Source organism: Aquarana catesbeiana, linkage group LG01 (assembly GCF_042186555.1).
Source record: "Aquarana catesbeiana isolate 2022-GZ linkage group LG01, ASM4218655v1, whole genome shotgun sequence".
Taxonomy (NCBI): Eukaryota; Metazoa; Chordata; class Amphibia; order Anura; family Ranidae; genus Aquarana; species Aquarana catesbeiana.
The window spans coordinates 38,715,144-38,739,342 of record NC_133324.1 but is presented as its reverse complement, the minus strand read 5'-3'; the positions used below and the strand labels follow the sequence as shown (position 1 = coordinate 38,739,342).

At 41.5% G+C, this 24,199-nt stretch overlaps 1 protein-coding gene and 1 pseudogene across 1 annotated transcript in view; one reads left to right on the top strand and one right to left on the bottom strand.

The window, feature by feature from the left end:
* The window catches only part of LOC141127181 (vomeronasal type-2 receptor 26-like), a 172,607-nt gene that overhangs the window by 133,114 nt on the left and 15,294 nt on the right, over nucleotides 1-24,199 (bottom strand). The window lies entirely within an intron of this gene.
* Nucleotides 17,622-18,657, top strand: LOC141124074 (forkhead box protein P1-like; annotated as a pseudogene).

The window sequence follows — 24,199 nt, the reverse complement described above, 5'->3', positions numbered from 1 at the left end:
TTGTTGGTTACATTGGACCGAAACTCCAATGTTTTTTGTCTACCACTGATGTTGTAATGACACACTTTGCATTTCTTACATGGGAAGTATCCCACTATTTCATGGAAAAAAGACTGACATTTAGGGGGATCTATTATGTTGGGGGCAACCCTACCTTGTAGAGAAGGGGCTCCTCTATAAATAATCTTAGGTTTATCAGATAATATGTTGTTCAGTATATGGTCATTTTCCAATATTCCCCAATGACGTTCCATAATGGTTTTAATGTCCCTATGCTGAGTCGAATAGGAAGTCAGCAAGGAGCATTTATAAGTGTCATTGGGGGAATGAGAGTTTTTAGGAGTCAACAATGTTCTCCTATCGATATGTGTAGCATACTGTATTTCTGATTCCAAGGTAGTTATATCATATCCTTTATCGATGAATTTTTGTTTTAAGCATAACGCCTGTGTTTGAAATGTCTCAATGGTAGTACAGTTCCTCCGCAGCCTCAAGAACTGGCTGTGGGGGACTGATTTAAGCCAAGACCTATGGTGGCAACTGTCGGTGGATATGAAACTGTTGCGGTCAGTTGGCTTAAAGTGGGTCTTAAAATTGAGCTGACGGGAGTACAACCCCTAGTATCTGGTACACCCTCTTATATCAAAGATTCTGCGCAAGTGATTAGCAGTTTTGAGAATTTGGAGTGGAAAGAGGGATACATTATGGCTACTGCGGACGTGGCGTCCCTTTATACTATTATTTCCCACTCAGACAGTTTAGAAGCTGTGGAGCTGTTTTTGAGGAGAGATGCTGAGTTGATTTCTGCTCAATGAGATTTCATTTTAGATTTTTTGAACCATGACCCATAATTACTTCTGGTTTGGAGGTACTCACTACCCCCAGAACGGAGGGGTCGCCATGGGTGCAAAATTCGCACCCAGTATTGCCAATTTATTTATGGCCAAATGGGAGGAGGATGTCGTCTATTCCAACAGACAATCAGAATTGATCTTCTCGGGTAGCTATATAGACGACATCCTCCTGTGGGATGGCGATATGATATCACTCACCACTTTTGTGCACCAGCTTAACAACAACCCGGTAAGGAAGATTTCCTCACACAGGCTGCCACCTTGAAAGAGAGATTCATTGAGAAAGGATACCTACCTAATGATTTGAATGTAGTGATTAATGAAGTGGGGAGTATGGATCGTGCCTCCATCCTACAGATTAAGAAAAAACCCTTACCAAGTGAGATTAATTATAATTTCTCAATGATCACCACTTATTCTCAACAACATTCTGAGATTAAAAAAAATCTTACCAAGCATTGGGGAGTCCTTAAAAATGATAAATTCTTGGGTCCAGTACTTCCTGATTGGCCACAGGTCATAATTAGAGGAGTTCCCCCTCTTAAACTCCAAGTTGCACCCAATATTTTGAGAGTGTCTTTTTTTCAAAAATCTAAAGGCTATTATCCCTGCCGGTGTTGTAATGTTTGTGCCATCAATAATGATAAAAGTAGGAAAATATGTCAATTTAAATTTCACACTACGGGTAGGATTTTTGACATATATCACTTGCACCTCACTCAACGTGGTATACTTATTAATTTGCCCCTGTGGCCTGCAATATGTGGGCCGCACTACACGGGCTATGCACGTTAGGGTAAATGAGCACATCACAAATATCAAAAAGGGATTTCCGAAACACACCGTTTCTCGACATTACTTGGAGTGTCACGGTCAGAATCCTAAGGGGACTACTTTTGTGGCCATTGATAGATTCAATCCATACTGGCGTGGTAGTTCATCCAAACGGGAAATCTCTAAACTCGAAACCCGGTTGATTTATGATTTAAAATGTTATACCCTTTTGGCATGAATGTCGATTGGGATATAAATTGTTTTATTAATAATAGCTAAATTTTACATATATTAACACCTAGGGGAGGGTGTTTGTATATTTTGTCATGGTTTTATTCACCTTCACTTTTTTATCATTTTAATATTTTTATTTTTTTATTCAGCTTCCTTAATATATACATCCTTTAGGTTTTAGGAATGATATATGTGTTCTTTGGGGACTAAGACTGTTTAATTGCAGCATTGTTTCGAGAGCCTCCTTATCCTCTCTTCAATGCGGTTAATGGCCCTTCAGGAATACACGTTTATCCTTATTTTAGATAAAATATAGATTTGAATATTCTTTTTTATCCATGTATATCATATTGTATTTTTGAGACAATTATCTATTAATGTGGAATTCTAATGTATGTGTACAGTCCATTGACGCGGTGTTAGTAATTTTCGCCGACGTTGATTCTCTGTTTTTATTTTAAATAAAACAGCTAGGCTATTTTGAGTATTTTCGCTGTCTAGTTGTCCGGCCGTTTTGCACATATGCGGCCCTGTGATGTACTGTTTACTACATGTCCCCTGTGTGACGTGACCGTGGTGCGCATGTGCAGCCGTGTTGTTTACTCCTTTAGGAATGACAGCGTCACGCACGCCGTTCCACTCACTCGGCTAGTTTCATGTTCCTGCCCTGATGGAACGCGCGGCCGTGTTGCGCATGCGCGGCCATGTTGTTTACATCTCTAGGAGCGACGGCATCACTCATGCCGTTCCGCTCACTCAGCTGGCTTCATGTTCCTGCCCTGAACATGCGCATGTGCGGCCGAACGGGATCTATTTTCATTGTCTATTCCATAGCTGGATTCGTCATGCAAAACAGCTGTTGTATTTGTCAAGCTGTCCTATCAGGGGGCAGCGTGACTTAGGTTGTTCACCATATATTTGTGTGTGCTTGCATCATCGGCCACGCCTCTGATGATATCCACATAGGATGAAACATGTCAGGCTGGCTGATACAAGCACGCTGTTGAGCCGCGGACCATTTCTTTTATTCTGTGATGTTGTTCTATTGACGCCTGTAAGTAGACTACAATAAAAACGTGTATTTTACCCATACGGGCTTCACTATTGTTACTTTCTTCTTATTGGGTTATCCTGCTTATGATCGCATCATTTATTCATCGTCCCATGTGAAACTTGAGCTCCTGGTGATATGTGACAACTCAATCTGTCTGTCCATGATGGAGTGTGCCAATTGGATTTACTGCTGAGCCTTTGTACCATATTAATACATCGCTTGTTTCTCATATCCTTCTGGTAAGCAGATTGATAGCACTTGTGGGTGTGGTGTGCTCATCCCTTGCACACGGAAGTTTTGGTGGAGGTTTTATCTTATCTCTACTCTTCATTTGCTTCTATGGACTATTATATTTAGTTTTAAGTTATTGTCTTATTTAGCGCTACATTTTCGATTTTATTGCCATATGAGGTTTGCTTGGAGGTCAACCAAGTCCAAAGTTTTACTTTCCTCGGCAGCTGTCAACATTCTCAGCTGATGGGCTGGGTGCAGTCACTGTAACATGAACTTCAAAAGGTCCACCACAGGGTTCATGAGTCCCTCCTGGACCCTGACACAGTAACCAGTTTACATTCTTTCTAACCAGGTGACCGGGTCATTGTAAAGAAGCTTGATGGACGTGACCAGCCACTGCAAGAAGCTGCTCAACTACATCAAAGGTTGAGGAGTATCTTTGTTTATTTATATTTTTAAAGTGTATTTTACAACTAGCTAAGAAAGGGAACAGGACACATGGTGCGGTACATGCTATATGTGATGTTCATATTGGTGTGAGGAGTTTTGACAAACTAGTAAAAGAAAATTATCAATAGAATTTAACGTTACATTTATAGAGGGTACAATTCATTATAATTTTAACAATAGCTCTGGTTCTTGGCAGCTTTGGTATCAGGACAACTACCCTGTTTCCCCAAAAATAAGACCTAGCGTGATTGTCGGTGATGGCTGCAATATAAGCCCTACTCCCCAAATAAGCCCTAGTTAAAGTCCTTGTAGGTCTTATTTTCAGGGTAGGGCTCATTTTCGGGGAAACAGGGTAGGGCTTATTTGGGGGGTAGGGCTTATATTGCAGCCATCACTGACAATCATGCTAGGTCTTATTTTCGGGGAAACAGGGTAGGTAGCCCACAAGTGTGCTTCAACTTTAGTTTGGTATTAATGCGGAAGCTTATAAGGTAATTCCCCTAAAGCAAAAGGTTCATGTGTGCTGGTGAAACTCGTCCGAGCATCTTATGTCGCAGTCGATCGTGAGGATCTGATGGCGCGAGAGAAGGTGAGAATGGCAGGGACAGCTGGAAGGGAATTGCTTGTGCACGGTGGGGGCTTGAGCTTATGAAACGATTAAAAAATTTCTCGTCCATTGAGGATGGGATGTTTCATGTAACTGTTGAAGCTACAAGGAAGTTCCCACAGCCCAAGGGGGGTTTCTGGGAATTCATAAGTAATGATTGTTATACCTGGATCGAGGATAGTAGTGACAAAGTTCAGGCCCATATAGATAAGGTTCAGATCCCTGCAAGGCAAAGCCAGAGCTATAGCTAATGAAGGTTGGAATGCTTTTAACGGTTTGGGAAACTTGTGGGATTTTTTATTTTCCATCGGATCATGGTGGAAGGAAGTAGGGGTATATATACTCATGTTGTTTTTATTTCTATTCCTTCTATATGTCGTGATGAGGTGCTCCTGTTGCCTAATTGAACGAGTGAACAGAGCCCGAGCAGATGACCACATCTTCCTTACCGAGATGAGAAACCCCGAAGCCCAGCCCACATACAAGACACAGAGGATCCCAGACCAACCGGCGATTACTACAGCTCAACATGCCATGTCCTCCCTTTAAGTAATTTCTCCTGAAGAACAGAGTCTACATGTCAAGCTGTGTTTTTATTTTTTATGGACTGTAAGGACTGATTCATTTCCAGGTGTAAAAAGAAGATCAAGATTCATCGAGGAACCCATGGGAGCATATGACAAAGAGTAGGAGCTGTTGTGGAAATTTTTATTAATGTATGTTGTCAGATGCCCCCCAGTGTCTGTATTGCTGTATACACTTATGCGAGGGTATTCACACAGACAGACGCTGCTTAAAGACCATTGGATGCGGAAACCTTCCCGTGGACACGACGGATCTGTTTGCTCTTTTAAGGATGTTTGTTTATGCCTCACCAGGGAACTGGCATTTAAACTCCTAAGTAAGCAGGTCTGAGTACTTGGGAATCATAGTATAACCATACAAATTATGGCCCACTGGGCCATAATGTAGTATGGCTCGCATCATTGGTAGCAGTGGGAGTGTGCACACGGTTGTGTTTGGATCCATGTGCACGCCGCATGGTTTTGCACACCACCGTCTGCACACATCACTACTGCATTTCTATTTGAATATATGCATGCGTGTCATTGGTTCTTTTGAATGAATACAAGTGTCTGACTGATTCTGAAGTCAGCAGCCTCTTTTGTTATCCATGTGTTTAGTATAAATAAAAGCAGCTTGGCTACCTTGTGCAGGATGATACTGAGCTCGAGGTGATACCAGCATCTGTTTGTGTTACTTGGAGAGATAAACGAGCGCGCTTTCACAACATTGTATAAGAGAGCTCTTTGTGCTTTTAAGCACAAAGAAATTATATGCTTATAGGGAGAAGCTTAAATTTTCCCTGACACTTCAGACCCTGCTGCACCAGGAGGAACTGTATGATGCATTGAGCCGTCTACATGATCATGAAAAAAACTATACTTACTACTTGGCTAGGCACACTACGTACTCCCTTAAAGACATGCTCCCAGTAGATAAATGGCTACTACAAAGGGTATCCCCAGCTGATATAGCCTATATCACATGGTCCAACCACGCGGCCATTATGATCAAAATCACAAATAAGGATGTGTGTGCCAGCTCTAGAGCATGGTGTTGCAATGCAAAACTTTTCCAAGACCCCTCCAATACTTGTATTCTCTCTCAGCATCTTCACTAATGTTTCCAGGTTAATGACCCCTCGGTCACTGATACTGTACATTCATCCATGGGCTATTTATCCAATTAGACTGCAAAAATCATTAGACTGCAAATCCAATTAGACTGCACAACCATCCACCCATCCCCACATGTCAGCGTGCTAGGTGTTATTCTGGACTCTGAACTCTCCTTTCAGCCCCACATCCAATCACTTTCCAAAGCTTACCGCCTCAGCCTCTGCAACATCTCTAAACTACGTCCCTTTCTAACCAATGAAACCACAAAGCTCCTGATTCACTCCTTGGTTATCTCTTGCCTTTACTACTGCAACTCCCTCCTCATTGGCTTACCTTTAAATAGACTATTCCCCCTTCAGTCCACCATGGATGCTGCTGCCAGACTCATCCACCTTACAAACTGCACAGTGTCTTCTACCCCTCTCTGCCAATCCCTCCATTGGTTGTCACTTGCCCAACAAATTCAATTCAAAATAATAACAATAAGTTACAAAGCCATCCACAACTCTGCCACCAGCTACATCACTAGCCTAGTCTCAAAATACTATCTAATCGCCCTCTTCGTTCCTCCCAAGACCTCCTGCTCTCTAGATGCCTCATCACCTCCTCCCATATCCGCCTCCAGGACTTCTCCCAAGCCCCGCCCATCCTCTGGAATTCACTACCCCAATCTGTCAGACTGTCTCCAAATGTATCCACTTTTTGGCGATCCCTGAAAACTTTCCTCTTCAGAGAAGCCTATCCTGCCTCCATCTAACAACTGCACTATTTTCTACATTAGCTCACCCCCCACAGCTATTGCCCTATTGTATAACTTGACTCTCCCTCCTATATTGTAAGCTCTAATGAGCAGGACTCTCTGATTCCCCCTGTATTGAATTGTATTGTAATTGTACCGTCTGTCCAAATGTTGTAAAGCGCTGCGTAAACTGTTGGCACTATATAAATACTGTATAATTAATATTAATAATAATTAGGCTTGAGAGTGAAAAAAAGCATTCAACTTGTGCCTAAATAATATCCTGCAGGGCCTCCAAGCCCACATGATGGGTTTTCAAATGAATATTACAAAACATTTCAGACCTCACTAGTGCACCATCTCGTTACTCTCTTCAAAGCAGCTGCCGCAGCTGCTTCCTTCCCCTCCCAGATGCTGAGAGCATACGTTGTAACATTACCAAAGCCGGGAAAAGGAACCAGCAACCCCTTCTAATTTTAGACATATATCCCTTCTAAATTTTGACCAATAACATCATAATTTAATAGTTCTTTGTAGTTTATATCTATACAGCTAATCCCAATCACATTTTTCTCTCCAATCATCAAGGATGGCAATGGATTGGATATCCTAAATTGACGGTTGTATTTAGATGGAGGCGACGTGTCCGCCCTTGATGAGGTCAGAGCATACTGACGTAACCGGCAGGGTATACCGAGCGTGACACGTCAATTCCGCCCTTACACCAGCGGCGTCTGTTTGTGTGAGGATTGTCTGCACAAACTTTGATGTAATTCATGCAGTTTTACCCGTTTTTATGACTTTTTTTAATATTTTTTTTTTTTTTACATACTTCACCATGGGAATATTTATATTATTTTTCCCAATCTATGGCATTAATGGTCTTTATGACCTTATCCTGCACCGAAGGCTCTGCAACTAAGTCCATCCAGCGTCCTGTCAAGTTACAGCATTTCCAGCTACACAGTATTCGGATTAAGCCGCAATTCCATCTGGCATTTCCAATACAAGCGCTTTTTGACTCCTGTAGTGGGAGTCACTACTTTTCGGTGAGTAGACTGTGTGACCGGTGTTGGTGGTGGAAGTTTAACCCCTCTGATGATCGCTGAATAGGAAGATTGCATCCAGAAGTTTTTCAGATTTTGCTCAATATTGAACACTTTTTGTTTATAATTTTGAGCTTTTTGTACACTCATCAGGAAACACTTATGGTGGTGTTTTCATGATTAAACTTTTGTTGTGAATACATTTAATATCAGTATTTTATTAGTTTGTGTGTCAAAAAATTGACCAATTTTGCACTTTCACTGTTTATCAGTATGTATGAAATATTGACCAATTTTGCACTTTCACTTTTTAGTAGAGCGCGGTTCTAATTAACTTGTTAATTATTTAATTATTATTTCCATTTAATGTTTATATAACGTGCTGCTCTTATATAATTTTATATATTATTGCTTCATTTGCGCGGGTTGGTGGTATTTCCATCCAATTTTGTGTTAGCCTTCCCAGAAGAGTTGAAGCTGTTATAGCTGCAAAGGGTGGGCCAACTCAATATTGAAGCCTATGGACTAAGACTGGGATGCCATTAAAGGTAATATGCGTGTAAAGGCAGGTGTCCAAATATTTTTGGTAATATAGTGCATCTGCCTGTACTTTTCATTGAGGATACCATTGATCCTGACCTGAACTCCAACTCCATTTGCAGAAATGCAGCCCCAAACCTTCAAGGAACCTCTACCATGCTTCATTATTGCCTGCAGACATTCATTATTGTGCCGCTCTCCAGCCCTTCATGAACAAACTGCCTCCTGCTAAAGCCAAATATTTCAAATTTTCAGTCAGAGCACCTGTTGCCATTTTCTTTCACCCCAGTTCCTATGTTTTCCTTTATGCCCCATACACACGGTCGGACATTGATCGGACATTCCGACAACAAAATCCATGGATTTTTTCCGACCGATGTTGGCGCAAACTTGTCTTGCATACACACGCTCACACAAAGTTGTCGGAAAATCCGATCGTTCTGAATGCGGTGACGTAAAACACGTACGTTGGGACTATAAACGGGGCAGTAGCCAATAGCTTTCATCTCTTAATTTATTCTGAGCATGCGTGGCACTTTGTGCGTCGGATTTGTATACACACGATCGGAATTTCCGACAACGGATTTTGTTGTAGGAAAATTTTATAGCCTGCTCTCAAACTTTGTGTGTCGGAAATTCCGATGGAAAATGTGTGATGGAGCCTACACACGGTCGGAATTTCAACAAGGTCCTATCACACATTTTCCATCGGAAAATCAGACCGTGTGTACAGGGCATTATAGTTGAGTTGCTTAGCCTTGTTTCCACGTCGGAGGTATACCTGGGTCCCACTGGTTTCTGCCAGTTCTGTGCTCCTGGCACTGAGGGACATCTTCCGATAATAAAGGGAAGTAAGCATGATGTGTCTTTCATCTGCTTCATTAAAGGATACGTTCACCATTGTTCACTTTTTTTTTTTTTACGTTTACCTCACTGTCTTCATGGCTATTTCAAAACACTTTTCCATTACCTCTGCCTTACTTCCTGGACAGACTAGAGGTCATGATACAGAAAGGAGTTGACCAGCTGGCCTCATTAGAACACACCCTGCATCCTCTACCCTCCTACCTACCCTCCCACTTCCAGGTGCATGTTATTTAAATGAAATGTGATCATCCTTCTCTACTAAATACACAGGCATCTATTTTTTTCCTACCTTAACTTTCATCTTGCATAGATCGTTCATTTGATATTTTGAAGTGTGCAGGAATTGAGAGATGAGATAACAGCCTAGGTGGAGCAGAGCTTTAGTATTGAAAACAGAAGAAGTGTGTCCTGGGTTCTGTAGAGCTCAACATACACTATATAATCTGAATGTATAATCTCCTTTAGATCTACCATCAACTCTGTAGTGCAAGGGCCTGTCCGATTGGATACAGAGTGAATGGATAGATAGGTGAGTATTCCTAATCCATAGTTCTGGTAAATCTAAATGAAAGTTTAATGAAAGATGAACGTTAAGGAAGAAAAAAAAAAATGCTGCCTCTGTATTTAGTGTGAAAGGTAATTACTGATTAATTGCATTTTATTTAAAAAACATGCACCTGGAAGTGGGAGGGTAGGTAGGAGGGTAGAGAATGCAGGGTGTGTGCTAATGAGGTCAGCTGGTCAACTCCTTCCTGTGTCATGACCTCTAGTCTGTCCAGGAAGTAAGGCAGAAGTCATGGAAAAAGTGTTTTGAAACCATGAAGACAGTGAGGTTTGCGTGTGTAGAAAATAATGGAAAGCTGTTTTATTTCTGCAAAAGAAGTACATTAATGCTATATTGGTACATAGGGGAGCTGGAATTTAGAAAAAAAAAATAGATGAACTTAGCCTTTACGTTTCTTTGATGGACCACTGCATCTTCAGTCCTCAATATTCCGAGAACTGAGTGATCAGTGATCACATCCAACAAAAAATTTATAGTCTGCACATCCAGCTTTTGTCTGATGAAAAAGCAACATCGGCTGTTGAAAGCACCGTACTAACGATCCGAAAATCGGCAGACAACTCGTCGTACAAATTTTTCAGATTTTTGTATCGTGTGTACGGGCCTCGAGAGATCTTATCCCTCCCCCAGTCTGTAGCTGATACCAAGTAAAATCTCGGCACTTATACCAATGTAATGATCTACTATTGAATATAGAGATAGAGCTGCATTCAGTTTTGTCTTTTATATCTGCCTGGGGTTCAGATTTTAGTCCTTTAAAAAAAAATTCTCAACTCAAGTACCCCCATCAGGTCATGTTTTCAGGATTTCCCTGAAATGGCTGCGGTAATTACTAAGGCAGTGAAACTGATAAAATCACCTGTGCAAAATAATGGGAAGCCTGAAAACATGACCCGATGGGGGTACTTGAGGCTGGAACATTGCTTTAAAACATACATAAGCCATAAACTACATGAAAACAATCTGGGTGGGCGATTCACAGCAGGAACCCTCAACTTTGCCTTGTGCTGGAATTTGTAAAACAAAAAAAAAAAAAAAAGCAGCACAGATTGCACGTGTGTGTATGTATAAAGGGTTATCAAATTATCAACAATTGTGCTATTAACCATTTCCGGACCGCCCCATGTACATTTACTGTGGCAGGGCAGCCCAGGTGGGCAAAATCACGTACCTGTATGTGATTTTGTGCACGTGGTTTAGGGGGCATGCTCGTGCCACCAGAGCGTTGCTCCTGCTGCGATAGGACACAGCAGGAGCCAATCAGTGGGTCCGGCGGCCGCGATGGCTGCCGCAACCCACTTATCATTCACAGGAGAGAAGGAGCAGCGGTGTGCCAATGTAAACAAGGCACACCACTGCTCTGTCATGGAGGAAAAGAGAGCCATTGTGTATTAGCTAAGCTGAATCACAATCTCTTTTTTCCTCCAGTGAATCCACTCCCCCCACAGTTAATGCCCCGTACACAGGATACGAAAATCAGATGGAAAAATTTGTACGACGAGCTGTCTGCCAATTTTCGGATCGTTAGTACGGTATTTTCGACAGCTGATTTTGCTTTTTCATCAGACAAAAGCTGGATGTGCAAACTATAACATTATTATCGGATGTGAACTCAACGTCCGATTTTTATTTGAAAAAATCGTAAGAGCAAGACTACGCATGCTCAGAAATGAAAGAATACATACAAAACTATTCAACACATTACATCACTTCTGACGTTGTATTCTGTCATATGAAAAATGTTCGTATTGTCAGTAACCTCTTCACTTTCGACATGAGACTAGCATGCCACAAAATACAGACGTTCGGTCGTCCGAAAATCTAAGCGTGTGTACGAGGCTTTAGAAACACCTCCCAGGGAACACATTTATTCCCTTGATCACCCCTGTAGTTAACCCCTTCCCTGCCAGTGTCATTTATACAGTGACAGTGCATTTCTTTTAGCAATTATCACTGTATTGGTGTCACCTGTCCCCAAAAAGTGGCACTTGTATCAGATTTGTCCACCGCAATGCCACAGTCCCGCTAAAAAACGCAGATCGCCGCCATTGGCAGTTAAAACTATCACAAAAAAATATAAAAGTCCCTAAATCAATCCCCTATTTGTAGACGTGATAACTTTTGCTCAAACCAATCAATATACACTTGTTGGAATTTTTTAACCAAAAATATGTCACAGAATACATATAAGCCTAAATTGATGAAGAAATTAGTTTTTTTACATTTTTTTTATATGTAATATAGCAGAAAGTAAAAAATATATATATATTTTTTTTTTTTTCAAAATTGTCATGCTTTTTTTGTTTATAGCGCAATAAAAAATAAAAACCACAGAGGTGATCAAATACCACCAAAAGAAAGTTCTATTTGTGGGGAAAAAAACATCATTTTTTTTTGGGTACAGCGTCGCACGACCGCACAATTGTCAGTTAAAGTGTCACAGTGCCGTATCGCAAAAAATGGCCTGGTCAGGAAGTGGGTAAAACCTCCCAGGGCTACTACTAAACGTCTACAGTTTATGAGTGATTGGTCACCTAATCTCAATGCAGCAATAAGACAATGACCCTGACAACTTTTTGAGCACGGATTCATGAAAGACCCCAAAGTCGGTTCAGAAAATGTCATTCTTTGCTGTAGAAGTGCTTGACATTTTCTGAACCGAATTTGGGGCCCCATATCACCGGGCCACTTGGAGATAGAACCCCAGCTTTGGATATTTTGTAGTGCTAGTTCTACTGGGTTTGCATACCAAATTTGGGGTTCCTAGCACCAAGTAGCCCCGAGATATGAGGCCCCAAAATCAGTCAACTGTGTCCATCTGCAGCAATGTCATTTCGGGACCCTTTGGGTCCAGAGACCCCACATTTTAGCTGCAGCTAGGGGGCATCTAGGAACTCTTAACTACTGAGTTTGAAGTTTGGTGGACCTATGGCACAGTAAGGCTGCAAATGGGCATTGATGACCCTCTTTTCCACTTACAGTAGCTGCACATTTCTCACCCTAGGCTTATACTCGAGTCAATAAGTTTTCCCAGTTTTTTGTGGTAAAATTAGGTGCCTCGTCTTATATTTGGGTCAGCTTATACTTGAGTACATATGGTATTGGAGTGCACGTTACGCGAGAAGCGCTCTAACGGCAAGACGCCTTCTCTGGAAATAGGTGCCGCAGACCTCGCACATCTTCAGTAACACCAGTTTGAGCTCTGCTGTACAGGGGATTCCAAGAGACTGATACCGAGCCAAATTCAGGCTTTTCAAGTTTCACGGCAGCTATTAATACACCAGCAGCAAGTCAGTGGAGTTAAGACCCACAAGAGGAATGACAAGCAACTACCCCTACAGGATACCACTGCCAATAGAGAGGGGCTGGCTACAGAGGAGAGAGATGAGACAGATAAAAAGGTTCCTGTCTCAGTGGCTATGATGACACCCCAAGTAATACACAGAGAAGAAAAAAGTTTAACCCTGCGCTTACCCAACACATCAGCAGCTCACACAACAAATAAGGATTTTGTCTAAAGTTAAAAGTGCACAAACAAGTGTAGCGCTAGAGATTTTGAAAGCTTGTGATATAACGTATATATAAGAATATGAAAAGAAAAGTCTATGTCAGTCCACAATGTGCAAAAATACAGTCTCTGGTGCTCTTCAGATGTCACTTCAAATACAGAAGGATGTTGCTAATCCAAAGGGTATATATAATTCCTTAATCACCACGTGGATAACACATGCAGACAATTAGGTGTGATGGACCCTCCACACAGAAAGAGTGAAGGCTTACCAGAGGGATTGAACTCATAAGATTATACGTTCAATGAGTCAATCAAGCTTGTATCACCAACAGGCAATAAAAGAAAGGATCTCCCAATTGGATGGCAGCAGAACTCCAAACGTATCCAGAGCCGTGAGGGAACTCTCTTTATAGTGGATAGCAAACCTTCCAATGGATCATCTCAGAAGAATAGCCCATATAAAATAAAAAGGGGCCATATAGCATAATACAGTTTGTAAAACAAGTTTATTAAAACAAGTAAACAACTTACATTTCTGTAGTAAAAAAAGAGCTTCAAGTAAAATTATGGCAGGCAGTGGAGTCTTCCGACGCGTTTCGTCTTACAAGACTTCATCTGGGGTACTCCCCCACTGCTGCCATACCCCTTAATATAGATGCCATATAATATAGAGGCCCCCTTGATGAGAATCCAGCTCGTATCTACAATTAACATGCACTTCCGGGTTTGGCCAAAATGGCGGACCCGCGTGCGTTCCAAGCCTCACTATGGTTTGTCTGTGTGCGTTCCAACATTGTGCCAAATTTTATCCCAGTATTCTAATAAGTATAATGTGTGTATAATCATAAATGTAAACCACTTCCTCAAGAACTTGAACTAGTGGGGTTACAATATGCTCAAGATATCTGATAATATAATTTATACCCAAAGGTAGAGAGAGCGTGTAACCGGACATGCGTCACCTCGTCTAATGAGGCGGGCGCACATTGCTTCCTCTCTCGTGGAGCGCTAAAGGTAAACAGAGGCTAGGCCATGCGGCTCAAGCCTCGTTATGGCGATCCACAGTGCGCAGTGACGTCAGCTACGCTCTATACTGACAATACAGCAAAGCATTCGACTATGCGCAGTAACGTCAGCTAGGATCTGTGCAACCGAAGAATAGATGTAGAATTGAATAAAATATATGAATGTATATAATTAGGACTAAATATTAAGTGGTGTATCAATGTCAATTGTCACTCCACTGAGTGGTGATATCGTGAAGGTGTAATGAGAGACAAAAAAATGGAGAAGAGAGAAATAAATAGAAATGAATGAATAAAATACTGTGATAGTGAAGCCTAAGTGTTATTAAGAAAAATTAAATGAAAAAGATAGAAATATAAAAAAGAAGAAAAAAAAATTTAGAGATGAGTAGGAAAAATAAAATAAAAGTGAAATAAAAAAATAATAAAATAAGAATAAAAAAATACAAAAATAAATGAAAAAATAGAAATAAAAAATATAAAAAAAAAAATATATATATATATATATATATAAATAAAAAATATAATACAACTGAAAGTGAAAATAGGTGAATTAAATAGAGAAAAGATAAAATAAAATAAAATAAAAAATAAAAATGAATATAAATATGAAAATGAGGGTAAAGATAAATATAAAAGAGAGAAGAGAGAAATGGGAATAAAATTATAATGTGAAAAAATGTGGAATGTTAATTTAAGAAGGTGATGGTGAACATCACCTTAGGGTGTGTATATCATAAAATAAAGACCAAAAGGTTTTTAAATTAAAATTGTGAATAGTGACATTAATGTATTAAAAAGAACGTAATAAACTAACATCTTAGGGTGCACATATCATCAAATAAGGACACAAGAATCAAAGTGCCATGAGTGGCAAACCTGTGTCATCGAGTAAATGAAGTGTGACCTAAAAAGCCAGAGGGTGTGAGAGATCTTTGTGATAAAAATATCAGTGAGTCATTCAATATATGAAAAAATGAATAAATTCACACAAAAGAAAATAACCCAATATAAATCCGAGATGGATTCTCAAAAAAGTTCCACAGAGTTGTGCATATAATAACATATACAACATACATTTTTACTGTAGGTATGTAATCTAAGAGTCATTAATAAATGCATTTATATCTAGTTCCATATTCATACCACGTGGAGAGAGGGACTGTAGCTCATGTATCCAGAATGTTTCTAGACGAGAAACACCCCTGGTCATAGCGCCCCCTCTCCAGGGTGGAATGTACTGGTCAATCACTAAAAATTGTGAACCTAGTGGGTTACCGTTATGGAATTCCTTAAAATGTCTGGGTACACTATGTTTCGACTTCCTCCCTTTGATGAGGGCAATATGTTCACCTACTCTTCTGGTGAAAGTTCGCGTTGTGCGGTCAACGTATTGTTGGCCGCATGGACATGTAATTAAATAAACCACATGTCTAGAGGTACATGTGCAAAAAGGCTTGATGGTATACCTTTTTCCTGTGACCGTAGATGTAAATTCTGTTAATTTACGTCCCATTAGTGTATTATGTTGGCATACAACACATTTTCTACATGGAAAGAAGCCAGTCCAGTTATGAAAAAATGAAGGCCGCACTGGAGGGTTAGTGACATTAGGTGCTACTAGGCCACGTAGGGATGGTGCTCCCTTAAAAATTAGTTTGGCTTGTTCAGGTAGCATTTTACCTAGAATGTTATCTTGCTTCAAGACCCCCCAATGTTTTTTCATAATATTCTTAATTTGTTTATGTTGCACTGAGTATGAGGTTAACATTGCCCACTTAAATGTGGAATCCGGTTCTCTTTCAGGTTTCGCCTCAAAGAGAGAATCTCTATCCATACTAATGACTCTCTGAAGGTCCGATTCTAGAGTGGTGCCATCATATCCCTTGTCGAGAAACCGTTGTTTCAAGACATTCGCTTGTTCTACAAACACATCTAGATTGGTGCAGTTCCTCCAGAGATGCAAGAACTGACTCCGGGGGACTGCATTAAGCCAAGATCTGTGATGACAGCTATCCCTGGGGATAAAGCTATTTCGATCAGTTGGCTTGAAATAAGTATTGAATTCAAACTGTTTATTGACAATCTTAATTTCTAAGTCGAGGAAGTGGATCTTATTTTCGCTAGCTTCATATGTTAAGGAGATACCTCTATCATTCGTATTGAGACACTCGAAAAATTGTTTCAATGATTCTGGAGTGCCACTCCATAGGAGGAGGATGTCGTCTATATATCTAGCCCACAGAACCAATGAAGTGGTTCCTTGGGTATAGACGACATCCTCCTCCCACTTGGCCATGAAGAGGTTCGCAAGGCTCGGAGCGAATTTAGCTCCCATGGCTACTCCACGTTGTTGTAGATAGTAACGTTGATCGAACCAGAAGTAGTTGTGTTTGGTTGCGAATTCAAGCAGTTCTATCAAAAAATCAAATTAAAAAGATGCCAGAGATTGTTCCCGGTAAAGGAAATGTCTGACAGCTTCTATGCCTCTCTCATGAGGTATGCACGTGTATAACGAGGCCACATCCGCTGTGGCCATGATATACCCTTCCTGCAATTGGATCCCTTCCAGAAGTTTAATCGTGGAACCAGTATCTTTCAAAAAAGAGGGTGTTTTCATTACAATAGGCTGCAAATAAAAGTCAATATACTTGCCTATTCTTGAGGTAATAGAATTAATACCACTCACGATGGGCCTACCTGGAGGGCACACCGGATTTTTGTGGATTTTAGGCAAATAGTATATAGTGGGGATTCTTGGCGCAGAGGGTATCAGGAACGCTTTTTCTTTTTTGTTTAAGATCTTAGATTTATAACCTTTAGTTATAAGTGTCTGTAATTGTTTTTTATAGATGCTAGTAGGATTACTGGGGAGTTCCATATAAGTATCCGGTTCTCTCAGTATCCGATACATCTCCTCATCATACTGGCTCCTATCCAGTACAACTATTCCTCCTCCCTTGTCTGCTGGGCGGACCACTAAATTTTTTCGTGCACACAAGGATTGTAATCCTTCTTTTGACAATGGTGAATGTCGAATATGCTTTTCTGGTAATCTTGCAAGATCATCAAGAACGAGATCCCTAAAGATTTTTACTGCAGGAGTGATGGGGACAGGGGGGACGAATAGGGAAGGATTAGATAGTCCCGAGTGTACAGTTCCTGAAGTATCTATCGGATAATCTGTCCGTGTTGGATTAGAAATCAAGTACCTTTAAATATTAATTTTGCGTATATACTTGTGGACGTCGATGAACGTATGGAATTTATTTAATTTCTTAGGGGGGGCATATTTGAGACCCTTATCAAGCACTGATATTTCAGCGTGGGTAAGTGTTTGAGTACTCAAATTAAATACCCCTTGCCCCACTAAACTCTTTTTCTCTTTTCTTCTCTGTAGTCTCCCCCCCCCTCGACACCCTCTCTTAGATCTGATGACACCCCAAGTAATCACTCCTCAGTAAATGCAACAAATTCACCAGCAGCAAGTGCTAACGCCCCAACAGCTACAGGTCTTACTTCAGCAACAACAAGCCCTCATGCTCCAGCAGCAGCAGCTTCAGGAGTTTTACAAGAAACAACAGGAACAGCTGCAGCTTCAGTTATTAAAACAACAACATGTAGAAAAACAGCCAAAAGAGCAGCAGCAGCAGCAAGTGGCTATGCAGCGGTTGACTTTTCAGCAACAGCTCCTACAAATGCAGCAGCTGCAACAGCAGCACCTTCTGTCACTGCAACATCAAGGTCTCCTTTCAATCCAGCCGGGGCAGCCCGCCCTTCCACTGCAATCTCTTGCCCAAGGCATGATTCCAGCGGAGCTGCAGCAGCTCTGGAAAGAAGTGACGAGCTCGCACATGGCACTAGATGGTGGCTGTAATAACCACAGCACGTTGGACCTGTCCACGACATGTGTTTCTTCGGTGGCAGCCCCCAAGACCTCCTTTCTCGTCAACCAACAGGCATAAAAAAATGGCCAGGCCTCAGTTCTCACTCCAAAAAGAGAGAGCTCCCACAAGGACTACATGCAGAATCACCCCTTATATGGGCACGGTGTATGCAAGTGGCTGGGCTGCGAGGCTGTGTGTGATGATTTTCCATCATTCCTTAAACATCTCAACAATGAGCATGCGTTGGATGACAGGAGCACGGGTCAATGTCCAGTTCAGATGCAAGTTGTACCGCAATTAGAGTTACAGCTTTCTAAAGACAAAGAACACCTCCAAGCCATGATGACGCATTTACATGTGAAGTCAATAGAACCCAAAGCAAGCCCTCAACCTCTGAACCTGGTATCCAGTGTCACCCTATCAAAGACCGCATCAGAATCATCCCCTCAAAGTTTACCTCATATTCCCACCACCCCAACCACACCACGTACTCCTCACTCCCAGCGACCTTCTGTTATTACAACCACCAGCATCCACAATGTGGGACCCATGCGGAATCATTCCATTATAAAATTTCCCAAAACATAAACTGCCCTTATAGGGGAATAGAATTGGTAGAATTTGGTAAAAACAAGAATGAATAAAAGCCATAGAAAATGCCACAAAGTGGCAACAAATTAATTCCTGAATAGCAGCATTTACTAGCATAGTTAGTCAGAGCGAACCCAACTGGTCACAATACACATTAACAACAGCATAAGGCGTTATGCAGCTCTCCACTTTCTCCATTATTGATTACTACGGATCTGGGAGAATATATTATGACCAGTACTGAAGCACACTTGTAAATTTAAGAAAAAACTGAGATAATCTAAATGTAAATGGCGTGGATATTTCCTCTTCTAGGATTCCCTGCGCTTGGTTACAAGGCCTTGGCAGGAAATATAGGTTGATATATATATATATATATATATATATATATATATATATATACCCCAATTGCAAGTACTTATTAGCAATCAAATGTTAAAGGGGGCTTCCAGATTTCGATAAACCCCCCGCCCGCAGACCCCCACAACCACTGGCCAAGGGTTGTGGGGATTAGGCCCTTGTCCTCATCAACATGGGGACAAGGTGCTTTGAGGGGCTACCTCAAAACACCCTCTCAATGTTGAGGGCATGTGGCCTGGTACGGTTCAGGAGGAGCGGCGCTCTCTCATCCCCCCTCTTTTCCTGCAGCCTGCCAGATTGCGTGCTCGGATAAGGGTCTGGTATGGATTTTTGGGGGGACCCCCCTTTTTTTCTTTTCAATTTTGGCACGGGTTCCCCTTAAAATCCATACCAGACCTGAAGTGTCTGGTATGGATTTTGAGGGGGACCCCCACCCATTTGTTTTTTAAATTTTGGTGAGGGGTTCCCCTTAATATCCATACCAGACCAGAAGGGCCTGGTATGGAATTTAGGGGGACCCCCACGCCATTTTTTTAAAAATTTTGGCACGGGGTTCCCCTAAATATCCATACCAGACCTGAAGGGCCTGGTATGGAATTTGGGGGGACCCCCATGCATTTTTTTTTAATTTTGGTTTGGGGTTCCCCTGAGGGTAAATCCCATGTAGTTTTCGGACCGACAATTCATTAATAGCCGTGAGTAATTTTAAATGACTTTTTTTCCTTTGAAATGTCATTTTGCCGTCAGACTGTTCTAAACACGGGAAACATGCGCCCCTTTACAGGCATACTATAGACACCCCCAGGTACAAAATATAAAGGAATATTACACTTTTATTGTTTCACTTTAAGCATTATTAAAATCACTGATCCTGAAAAAACGGCCCCTTTTAAAAAATCTTTTTGCATTGATACATGTCCCCTGGGGCAGGAACCAGGTCCCCAAACACTATTTATGACAATAACTTTCATATAAGCCTTTAAAATGAGCACTTTTGATTATTCATGTTCGTGTCCCATAGACTTTAATGGTGTTCGCGTGTTCGAACAAATTTTTTGCCTGTTCGCAAGTTCTGCTGCGAACCGAAGGGTGTTCAGCTCATCCCTGCTTTTGACATATAAGAGTGGTCTAATATCTGGTTAGCTACTAAAACTTCTTCCCCAAATTGCTTTGCGTTAGAAACCAACTTTAAAGTTTTGGCACGATGGTATTTAGTACCGGCCAGAATAGCAACATTTGTCCCATCCTATTCAGACTCATGTTTTCAGGGATGTCCAACACCTGGAACACACTTTCATATCTGGTGGCTATGCCCGATAGTCCAAGAATTTTGGAAGAAAATATTTGAGATGGCCTCCAAAGCTCTGGGTACCTCTTTTCTTTCTAACGCAAACTCAATTCAAATTATTCATTCACCTTGCCACTGCAGCTAAACAAACTATAGCCAAAGCATGGAAATCTCAAACTTTTGGTAGTGGCTGAGGCTAAACATAGGATGAACAGAGCCCTTATTTTTGCCAAAATGACGGCTATATAAAATAATAATATAAATATATTTCGCAAGATTTGGCAACCTGGGGTCAAACATTACTTACCGACTGACTTTGACCAATCGTTATTATTACCTTGCTAAGTTTACTCTTCTTCCTTCCACTCCATGTCATTAGACATGTGCACTGCCTGGGTGGGGGCCGCACCACCACCACGAGAGATTCTTTCTCTCTCTTTATTTCTTTCTTTCTTACTTTTTTCTTTCTCCACATATTGACTTTATTTCTCATATGTAGATTAAAGCTTGTGTTGCTCACTTTTGGTTCTGTTAATAGTATCTTTCCCTTGTTTCTCCTTTCCTTTTTTCTTCTTTTTTCTTTCCATCTTATTATCCTCATACATGAGATCATTTACCAGTATTGATATTTCCATCATACATTGTTCATTTTTCTTATGATATCACCTTTTTTTTGTGTATAGTCTATATTTACTCTATACGTGAAGAAAACACGTATATATTTACCTTGAAAGAATTGAATTATATGAGAATTGGGTGGTGTGCAGGCCTGCCATCATCCTAAAAAATTTTGATAAAATATATGCGACAAAGTGCATAAAAGGGACGCCCCTTTGGACTTTTTAGGGCAGGAAAAAAGTAGGAAAAGTAATTATAAGTAAAAGGCAAACATATGCCAACTTTATTAATTTACAAGAATGAAAAATATCTAAAAGACAGAGATGCAATAAACAAAGTGAATAATGTATAAATGAGTTGATATAAGATATACAAAGCATGGATATAAGCTATCACCCAAAGCCATCAAACCCAAGAGACCAACCCAATCCAGGTGGGTATGGTAGGGGTAGGTGGCTAGTGTGTACATCCCGACATGTTTCCGAAAAAACTGGCTGCAGGGGTCCACAGATGGCAAGGGAGGTCCATGTGTCAATAGGCAAATTCGCCAAAGCGCGTTCACAAGGGATGCCCGATCCTCCCTGTAGCGAACAGATAATCGCCACTGTAGGGAGAAATTGTACCAAAAAGGGATATGTTAAAAGTAAGAAAATATAAAGGAGATCTCACAGGATATGAAATAAAAAAGAAACAAAGAAGCTATACAAGCGCATAAGGTGAACAGCTACACTTGTGTATGACCTACACATGATATGGTTCTTACTCAAGCTGAGCATGGACATCTGCTGCTGACAACCCGGTGTTGGCTCGTGAATTAACACAGGCCATCCGGGTGTGAGCACTAAAATACCTGTGTGTTTGTAAAATCAACCAATGAGTGAGAGCAATCATGTCGGTATAGCTGTGTGTGAACACAGCAAAAACGAGGCTAATATGGGAGCATATCTAAGGTATCAAGATGTGCGAGGGGGGGTTTTTTACGCCCACTGAAAACAGCCAATAGGGTACAGATAAAGAGATTCACCAACACAGCCATGTATAAGCACAGCGTGATGGCACAGGTCGTACCTTAGGTGCAAGGGCGCGCCATGCCCACAGGTGGCGTGATGGCATCACACATTGACTCACCTCCGGTGGGTGAGCATCAACTGATCATCATGATAAAGAGATTCGCCAACACAGCTGTGTATAAGCACAGCGTGACGGCACAGGTCTCAAGGGCGTACCTCAGGCACAGGGGCGTGTGGCGCAGCCACGCCCACAGGTGGTGTGATGGCGTCACGCGCTGACTCACCTCTGGTGAGTGAGCATCCACCGATCATCATGGAGACGATGGTGGGAGCGTGGAGATGCTCCTCCCCATGCAGTAAACAGAAGGCAAGGACAAAGATTAGTGGAGCCCACCCGCCGGGTGTTGGTGCGAGAACAAAAGCAATAAGGCACAGGAACAAAAAACTACAAGCCATCTAGTGGACAGATTGAAGAAGGCAGCCAGCAGGTTTACAAAAAACAAAAGAAAAAAGGGAATTGAATTAGACACATTGTTAAATTTACTGGCATATAGTCATGCTTAGTAAATGTTTGAACATAGGAAAGATGACCACAATTGATAATACAGCATTGCCAAAACAGGCCACATAAATAGAGTTCATTGTTAGTACAGCAATTTATAAAACAGTATATTGTTGCACATAATAGAAAAGTGTGGAGGATACAATAAATAAAAAAAAAAAAAATTAAATCTTATAGGCAGAGGAGCTACAGGGAAGGGAAAGGAGAGGACGAAAGAGTTCACAAATTAAGCTCACAGACTCCAGAGGAGAAGCCGGGGAGGAATGTTCTAAAGTTAAAGGCCTTGTTCAATCCCGGTGGCAAGGTAGCTCGTAAATTATGAATCCACCTGAGTTCACATTGAAGGAGGCTCTTGTTGAAGTCACCACCTCTAGAATGAAAATGGATGCGATCAAGTCCCAGGAAGTAAATCCTGGGGATTGAGGTTGGATGTACAGAGGCCATATGTCGGCCAATAGTCACATCGGGGTCACGTTTTGAAATAGTTAGAATATGTTGATATATTCTTTTCCAAAAAACGTTGATAGTCTTCTCGACGTAGTAACACCCACATTCACATGTGAGTAAGTATACCACGCCGGGAGTTTTACAATTAATAAAGTGCTTAAGGCGGAATACCCCGGCGGGTGGGCTCCACTTGTGCAGCGAGGGCCAATGACAGACTAATCTCCGTCCTTGCCTTCTGTTTGCTGCATGGGGAGGAGCGTCTCCACGCTCCCACCGTCGTCTCCATGACGATCGGTGGATGCTCACTCACCGGAGGTGAGTCGGCGCGTGACGCCATCACGCCACCTGTGGGCGTGGCTGTGCCACACGCCCCTGTGCCTGAGGTACGCCCTTGAGACCTGTGCCATCACGCTGTGCTTATACACAGCTGTGTTGGCGAATCTCTTTATCTGTACCCTATTGGCTGTTTTCAGTGGGCGTGAAAACCCCCCCTCGCACATCTTGATATCTGAGATATGCTCCCATACTAGCCTCGTTTTTGCTGTGTTCACACACAGCTGTACCGACATGATTGCTCTCACTCATTGGTTGGTTTTACAAACACACAGGTATTTTAGTGCTCACACCCGGATGGCCTGTGTTAATTCACTAGCCACCACCGGGTTTTCAGCAGCAGATGTCCATGCTCAGCTTGAGGTAAGAACCATACCATGTGTAGGTCATACACAGGTGTAGCTGTTCTCCTTATACGCTTGTTACAGCTTCTTTGCTTATTTTTTATTTCATATCCTGTGAGATCTACTTTATATTTTCTTACTTTTAACATATCCCCTTTTTGGTAAAATTTCTCCCTACAGTGGCGATTATCTGTTCGCTGCAGGGAGGATCGGGTGTCCCTTGTGAACGTGCTTTGGCGAATTTGCATATTGACACATGGACCTCCCTTGCCATCTGTGGACCCCTGCAGCCAGCATGTGACCCCTTATTTGTATGTTTTTTACCCCTCACATGAGTCTGACTATGTAAGTACTATGCACTTGGTTACTCCATATAGTGGCATGAATAAGCCATCCTTTGAGGTTTTTTTGCTATGTCACTGCTGTAATATTACTACATATTTACGTATCTATGTTTCAGAGACAAGAAATATTTCTACCCATCTGTGTAAACTCCCCTGAAGAAGGAATATATACGTCTGATTACGTTTTTTCCGAAACATGTCGGGATGTACACACTAGCCACCTACCCTTACCA